The 9293-nt window shown below is 30.5% G+C and overlaps 1 long non-coding RNA gene across 2 annotated transcripts; it reads left to right on the forward strand.

Moving 5' to 3' along the window:
* Window positions 1–5293: 5293 nt before the first annotated feature.
* Window positions 5294–8319, forward strand: LOC139818076 (uncharacterized). 2 transcript variants are annotated; one of them, XR_011733378.1, is made up of 4 exons: window positions 5294–5425; window positions 6499–6630; window positions 8017–8120; window positions 8205–8319. It is a non-coding gene; the product is annotated as an uncharacterized lncRNA (long non-coding RNA). The 2 variants fall into 2 exon arrangements; XR_011733377.1 differs by lacking the exon at window positions 5294–5425 and adding an exon at window positions 5775–6190.
* The last annotated feature ends 974 nt before the right edge of the window (window positions 8320–9293 follow it).

The following is a 9293-nucleotide window of genomic DNA, read 5'->3' on the forward strand; positions in this document are numbered from 1 at the left end:
CGAAAACAATATTCGTTGTATAAGCAAGAATAACCATTTATGTTTGTTCTCTTCTCGCAGAGCACTATTATTGCCCAGTTTTAATTTGTTAGAAATACTATAATCCCCTCCTCAATATATCCTTGGATCTAATTTTAAATGATTTTAAAAATCCGGCTAATATAACATTCAAGCTTAAAGTTTTAGATTATTCGATACAGGAAAATCCTAAACAGGAAAAACACACGATAATTATTTCCATGGAGTGATATCGTCTGCGACCGAAAAAATTTTTTCCGGTCAAGCTGAAAATTACGGTCGATGGCACAAGAATAATCAGCACAAAAAGTTCTGTCGAAAGTTATCGTCATTATCGTCTATTTTCTACATATTTCTATACATTTCGTGATATAAGACAATATCTTGGTTTTTGTAAGTATTTTAAATATTATACCTAAATTATTCAGAAATGTTGAAAACAACTGTTAATATTTTCAGAACTCGAGAAAGATTTCTAGAAATAAATTTATACTTAAAACAGAAATTTATACCTAGGCCATTAATTATAAATTGAATAATGAATAAGTTACACAACGTTCAACGCGCCAACTTCGTCATCTACCTAGGACAATCTGCGGTGATAGTTAAAAGTTAAAACCAAACCCAACGCTATTTCAGCAACGCAGTAAATCGGACGAAAAAGCTAGGCGAAACCGCGAATTAGACAGCTGAAAGAATAATGGTTATGTTAGAAAGCGGGATCAACGATCGGTGCGGGCTTAATGCGTGATTAATGACCAGCGGGTGTGTCGCGCAACCACGTCGAACGCGATTTTTCGTAACGACAATACTCGCTGCGTTTTTCCATATGCACCATCACGTGCTGCATGTCGAGATAATAGCTGAAACCGCAGCCACTCGCGAGTCAACGAAATTGGAAAAGGGGTGGCTCGCGCGGGAGGGTAAAAGGATTTGTTTCGCCGGCTTCGAGTGCAGCGCGCACCGGCACACGAGTCGCCAACAAAGAAGATAATAATACGGCGGAAACGAAAAACCGAATAATGTCCGGTGTGGTGCAAGCAATATACGACGGAAAGGGTGCATTCGTGCATGATCCGTTAATTGTTACAGCGCGTTTGCCATGTTATTCGATATGATTATGCGCTATAATAATATATATACATATATGTAATACCGTTGAAAACAATGTTCATTTTTTAATGCTAAATGAACGCAATTGTTAATCGAGAAGCTTTACACGTTTTTCTGTTTCTTTTTTCTTGTCGGGTCGTAATCAAAATTTTTAGAAATTGACATTTAGGGATAAAAAAAGTTACTCTTTCCAAAAATTTAATCGGCGATGAACTATCTGAAAGAAAAGGATATAAAATTTAAAAATGGAGACAAAAAAGTAAGTGAGCCCTGCCTTTTTACAGACAAATATTCAATTAATAAATGATTCCTTCTATTTTTTGAGCATAATTTTTGCTATATAACTCGAATAATAATTATAGATATCGATTTCTACTCAAAGAGATAAACAACATTATTAATAGTTGAATATTTTGTCAGTAAAAAGCAGAGGGGTCATTTACTTTTTTAAATCTTTATTTTCAAATTTTATATCCTTTTTTTTTCAGATATCCCATCCCGTCGCCGACTAGGTTTTCAAAAAGAGCAACTTCTTTACCCCTAAATACCAATTGCAGTTTAAAAATTTTGATTAGGACCCGGAAGTTACACGGATTTAAAACAAAAAGGGCCTCCTACGACTTAATAAGTTAAAGTCAAGATAAAAATTATGCTTTCTAAACTTCAGAGATTTAAAGAACTTTAAGGAAAAGCAGAAATTTTTAAAAATTATTGGCCAAGATAATTACGGTACCACAAATACAACGTATCGATTGACTAGCAGGAGACGATAGGATTAAAGATATCTTTATCGCACCCGCGTCTGGCCAAAAACGAAATGATAAGACTAACAGAAATGCTAGTATTGTTGGGGTAGGGATATTCTTTGTCTATATTAACTCTTGCCGCGCGAACGACCGGATAATTCTGTCCTTCCAGGAAACAAGGTGAACTGATATTCTCTTCTGTGACCGTTGCATGCGTGCTGTGTATAGTTACCTTTTTTTAAGAATTTCTGACACATAGCCTACTTGCCATTAAATGCTATATATCATTAATCATAGCAGATACGGTAAAATAGCGGTGCATATGTGTCGATGGAATCTTAAATCGAAAAATATTGGAAATAAAATATGAAGCAGCAAGATGTGGCAGTATTGATCGGAATAGTGATTTCGTTAATCGGAATTGAAATTTTATTGCTTTACAGTTAGGTAACTCTATTAACCATAATTTTATGATAATTGATATCTTAATCTTATAGTCAATCTAATGAATTTAAAAAAAAAAATGTAGAATTAAATCTAGTGTAATCGACAAAAAAAAGATTCTTTGTAAAAAAAATATGTAATAAATTGTTTTCTATTCGTTGTGTAGTCTTCAAGAAAAATAGTTTTATATATCAAAATGATTCAATCAATCGTAAACATTTGCATTTATTTTTTTACACGGAATCATTTCTATAACAGTTAGATATTTTATTTCAGCAAATATTGATAAAATATCTGTTTCAACAGTTGTATGCACAACTCAGGCAAATGAAGGTATCACACTTAATAATCGAGAAATGAATAAGACGAAGACTGCAACAGTTTCCGCAAATATAACAACGGGTTCAACGACAGTAACAGCTACGTCCATAGCAATACCGTCGCAAAATTCTACGGGAGAAAAAACTTCGCAAACGGACTATACAACAGCTCTTACAGATCACGACGGTACTAACAGAATCGAGTGCAACGACCAGAACAACGATGATGACAACAACATCGTCTACGAGATCGACGTCGCCGACGTCTGAAATAACGATCACGATAGATAGAATCCCTACAATACCTTCAACGCAACTTAAAACGACGACGACGCAATCTACAACGCAATCGACACGTGGAACACAATGCATAACGAGCGTAACGCATCCATCGTCATCCAAGATAACATCTCCATATTCGACTTTAGATGCTATATAGAAACAGCTACGGAGACACAACAGAAACTACACCGATAATTATAACGCTTCCGACAATTTCAACGACACTCGTAACTAATCCAACATATGACTACATTCAAGATCCCGAATAAGACACATCAATTTAATTATTCTTTTACCGTATAACAGAATGCAATTGTGTTTTTTTAGGTATTAAAGCCTGCGTTGGCGGTACCGATGAACGCAACGACAACAGGTATTTGGTATTTGCGATGAAAAAATAGCTAATATGATTTTGAGTTGAGAGAAAACTGCCAAAAATCAAGTGGGCAGCGATAAAAGGAATAAAATTACTTATAATTACGCCCGCGGTATTCCATATTCATTGACATGCACTAGAATTGTAATAATTTCTCGTCATACATTAAATTGTACTTAAAAATTCTGCAAAAATGTATACACGAACGTCACGAACGTCGTGTAATATGACACATTTGTTTAATTATCATTTTAATCTCTTTCATTTAAAAATATTGTAAAAGTATTTTTCCCATTTTATTTAAATATATTACCTATAAAAGTATTTTTTTTATGAACAAATGTTTCCGTGGCTTTACGAATTGTCCGCGTAAAGCGGACATTTTATCGCAAACAATTAAGTCATCAAATTCTTCATACCTGTAAAAATAACACTTAAATTGCCGTGTTGTGAGATTTACATTTTGAAACGCTTTGAAAAGGTCTTCGAAAGGTATTTATTGAATTTTGTTTTGTGTGGAAAGGGGAATCATGTTTCTCTTCTCGACCTTCTATGACCAATTCTGTAAGCTCTTCTTCAAACGATAACATCAAGTAATCTCATTTAGTGTTTAAACGCTTTGCGATATAGAACGGTTAAAATGGGAAAACTTCGAACATGGTTGGCGAAATATTGTACATCAGAAGAAAATTCTGATTCAGTAAAGTGTAATGTAAGTGTAAGTTGTGAAGGAAGTTTTTTCCCATCTGATAGAGAGCAAAAGTTAAAAAGATCAGTTAATGCGATAAAAATAACATACCGAACTAGAACCATCCAAAAAGGGCATCTTATTAGAAAATTACATAGTATCAAATAGAAGGAAATTAAATAATTCATGTGCAATAATCAATACAATAAATTTAAAAAGGGCGTGCACTTGCTAATAAAAAAACTTACAACGTTATCACCCTGATAAACGGTAAATCTATGAATACAAGAGTTAGAAAAAACGCAGACGTATGGAACAAGTGACACTTCGATAAAAGCAATGCTGCGACGGCAAACGGTAAGTAAAAACTATAAAAACATTACAGGAGATATGTCACGTATTAAAACGAACACTTATTGCGAAGTTGTGAGTAAGTATTCATTTAAGAATGTATAAAATATTGATGAATGAAAAGTAGGTACAGTAATAAAATAATAAATAAATAATGTAAATATCTGGTTTATCACGGCACAATAATAATTATATGCAATACTGACTAAAACCGCAATTGTCCATGTGGTTTTGGATTATTAAATAATTTTTTGAAACAATGCAAAATAAATTTTCTGCATGTTTGGACAAATAAATAAAAAAGCGCATGCTGATAAATATGTATTTAATAAGATTTTAATAATGTTACACAAATTTTAGTGTTTTGCAATACTAAATATTGTCTACGTTATAGTACAGATTTGTAATAAAGCATAAGTATGACTTGATTACCAATTGCGCGATGTGTGTAGTCATTGTAAAAAAGTTTTCTTTAATCGGTCCAAAACAATAGTTAAAATACTACTTATGGATATTGGATATATATAACATAACAGATCTAGACAAACATTCAAAACCCGACAACGTATTAGAAAATTACAGAGATAAACAGCGACATACAATTATTACAAAACATTAATAATTTTTAATAAGGCGTGCATGTTTTTAATAAAAACATTTAATTGAAAATTGATCACCTGATAAATGTAATTTTATTTATAGAGATGTGATAAGAAGATCAAAAATATGTAAAAAGTTCGATATAAAAGGCAATGTTGCGACGTGCAAAACGTGTAATAAAACTATAAAAACATTACAGTGATATAACCGGATTAAAACAACACTTATTGCGAGCTTGTGAGTAAGTATTCATTTAAGAACATATAAAATATTGATGAATGAAAAGTGGTACAGTAATAAAGACATTTAATTAAAATTTATCACCCGATAAATGTAATTTTATTTATAGAAATGTGATAAGAAGATCAAAAATATGGAACAAGTTCGATGTAAAAGGCAATGTTGCGACGTGCAAAACGTGTGAGAAGGTTATAAAACATCGCAATAATATACACACATTAGAACAACACTTATTGCGAGCTTGTGAGTAAGTATTCATTTAAGAACGTATAAAATATTGATGAATGAAAAGTTGGTACAGTAATAAAATAATAAATAAATGAAAATGTATAAATATCTGGTTTACCACTGCACATATATAATAATTATATGCAATATTGACTGAAACTGCAATTGTCCATGTGTGGTTTTGGATTATTAAATGATTTTTCGAAACAATACAAAATAATTTTCTGCATGTTTGGCCAAATAAATAAAAGAACGCATGCTGATAAATATGTATTTTATAAAATTTTAATAATGTTACACAGATTTTAGTGTTTTGTAATACTAAATATTGTCTATGTTATAGTACAGATTTGTAATAAAGCATAAGTATGACTTGATTACCAATTGCGCGATGTGTGTAGTCATTGTAAAAAAGTTTTCTCTAATCGGTCCAAAACAAGAGTTAAAAATACTACTTATGGACATTGGGCATATATAACATAACAGATCTAGACAAACATTCAAAACAACGTATTAGAAAATTACAGAGACAAACAGCGACATACAATTATTGCAAAACATTCATAATTTTTAAATGAAGCATGTACGTTTTAATAAGACATTTAATTGAAAATTGATCACCTGATAAATATAATTTTATTTATAGAAATGTGATAAGAAGATCAAAAATATGGAACAAGTTCGATGTAAAAGGCAAAGATGCGACGTGCAAAACGTGTGAGAAGGTTATAAAACATCACAATAATATACACATATTAAAACAACACTTATTGCGAGCTTGTGAGTAAGTATTCATCTAAGAACGTATAAAATATTGATGAATGAAAAGTAGGTACAGTAATGAAATAATAAATCAATGAAAATGTAAATATCTGGTTTATCACGGCACATATATAATAATTATATGCAATATTTACTAAAACAGCAATTCTCCGTGTGTGGTTTTAGATTATTGTGTAATTCCTCGAAACAATACAAAATCAATTTTCTATATATTTTGACAAATATATAAAAAGGCGCATATGCTTATATATATAGATATTCACTTTAGCTTTTTCTACATCATTAATTAAAGTTGTCGTATATATACAGATCTGCACCGACTTCTTCAAGTTCAATGAGAAACAGCAATTTCCATTTGAATGAGCCACAAAGCGAAAGTACAATACGAACAAGCATACCGCTACTTGAGCAACAGGGAGAAGAAATAGAGAGAAGTGACGAGTAATTATACACTATGCTTAAATTATAAACCGTAATAAAATCTTACAAAATTAAATAAACTCAAACACTATAATATATCAACGTAAATTACTTTATGCCAACAATTTTGGCGTCTAATGTGCCCACAAAACATTTATTTGTGATCAAACTTTTTTTCTGTGATTTACTATTCGCTATCAAATCCATAGATATCCGAGAAACTATATACAATTCTTTATATTATAATTTCACTTATATTATATATAATTATATATATATATATATATATATATATATATACAATATACATATCTATATCTTAATTATTATTTAAAAAATTAAAATATGGCGTCTGAGATATTAAGTGTAACACAGTTCGTGGACAGGGAGAATAGAATGGATTAAACTGAGTAGAAAAGTTTTATACCATTTTGCGATTTTTATAATACAATAATTAATTTAAAAATGAATTAATAGAGATCTGCGAGTGAGACAATCTATGCTTCATTGACGGTGATTAAAAGCGCTCTTCTACCAATGTCTTGCCGCGCATATAACATTTGCAATCGGCATGTAAAGCTAAACTAACTCTTCCTCGCAACGCATTTACATTCGCCACTGAATTGCGGCGATGCATGCGCATTCATAGATCTTTACAAAACTGCTAGAGAACATGTTTTTAATTAGTTTATTCCGTTCTACCTACCCACGCGCCATTTAATTATTAAATAATCTGTACATACTTTGTAAATTTATCATATTATTATAGTGTCCTAAAGTAAATACTTATTTTATATTTTACGATAAAATAAGAAAAAACCGTTAAGTGATTTGCATTGTACAGTATATCTCATCTTTCAACAATAAGTTATAGAAACTTATTTTTACGTGTACAAGGCGCAAATATATCATAAATATAAACTTATATATTATAAATGTAAATAATATTATACTAAAAATACTAAATTTAAGTATTGATAATACTCACCGCATTGAAAGAATTTGAATTCTAAAAATAAATGTTTGGCCTAATAATAATAATTGAATAATATGCTTAACCCTTAAGGTGCATACGTGAGTTTACGGTGTTCGAGCCAAAGTGATATCTGCTCGTAACTGCAAAACTTGCAAACCTGTTAAAAGATATTAAATAAACGATGTTTATCAAAATGATTATAAAATCGTCAACTACAATGTAGACAAATGTTTTATGAATTTTTTTAGATGTTTTGAAATGGTTTAATGTAGGAAAAAATAACGTTGAACGTGACAGATCCACGTACGCACTTAGAAGGTACCGAAAAAACGTATGCACTTCAAGGGTTAATGACGTGTAACATTTGATATACTAACCATTATTGCAATTAATTTTATACTTCTGTAATAACTCTTTGTATAATTTGCAAGTCCCATTCAAGCTCAGAATCTGGTATACAGGCTTTATTAATGAAATCATGGACAGAAGCGAAAATATCAGATTTGAGGAAAAAGAGAACAAGCGTTATTGACGAGTAATACACGATTCTATATTATTTTAAATATTAATTCCTCTATTATATTTTTACTTTTTTAATCACTTCTTGTATAACTTGCAGGTCTTATTCAAGCTCAGAATCTGATGAAGATTTGCGTGAAACTTCAGTTGATGAAATCGAAGATGAATAAGGAAATATTTATAGATTTGAGAAGAGAAAGTAAGCGTTTTTGACGAGTATACATTATTATACCATTTTTTAAGTATTGATTTCTCTGTTAGATTTTCTACTAGTTCTTTTAATCACTTTTTATAAATATGAATGCGATTAAAGGAGTATAAATGCACCAAGCACTTTGAGATCACTTGTCACCCACACGTACCTACACATCCACACACGTTTTATTTTTTAATAATACATTTTCGGATGGTTAATTTAAATGTATTGGGCATTTATAATAAACTATTATGTAAATTATATAAATATTAGGTTTTGCTACGACTAATATCTACTTATCACTTGAATCTTATAAATTATTGCTAATATTTTTACTTGTGTATTTTCTAATTAAATTCATGCGGATAGGTAACACAATTCATATTGCAATACCATTTTTTATTTTGCAACAATAAATACTAGAGGTATAATTATAAACTGCACGTATAAAAATTACTCTTTATAATCTTATTAACCGTTTAAATCTTCAAGATGTGATAATTTTAGTTAAAGTTTAAATAAAAAATGTGTCATTGAAAGTTATTCTATATATTTATTGTTCTTTACATAAATACAGTTTTGAAATATTTCAAAATGGATAGAATAGGTAAAATATATTCAGCAGCATTATGGATTTTGATATTTTGAAAGCGATATACAGACAAGCATCACGATTTTTAATTTGACGATCTGAATAATTAGGAGAGAATACATGCCTACGTGTGTTTATGTACTCACACGCTCATCGTGTGCGCACGTGTGTGTACAAAATGTATACGTATATATATATATATATATATATATATATATATATATATATATATATTCATTTAAAAATAAGTGTTTCTGTTAAATTTCTATTAGTATTTTAGTATTGTGCCGTTATCTGTACGCATTTTCGTCTTCTTTTCCCCCTTCTCATATATTTTCCATATATTTTCCGATATCTAAGTGCAGGTTGAATTGACGATCGTCGTTCGTGGAAGATGTGCG

This window comes from Temnothorax longispinosus, chromosome 8, assembly GCF_030848805.1.
Source record: "Temnothorax longispinosus isolate EJ_2023e chromosome 8, Tlon_JGU_v1, whole genome shotgun sequence".
Lineage (NCBI taxonomy): Eukaryota > Metazoa > Arthropoda > Insecta > Hymenoptera > Formicidae > Temnothorax > Temnothorax longispinosus.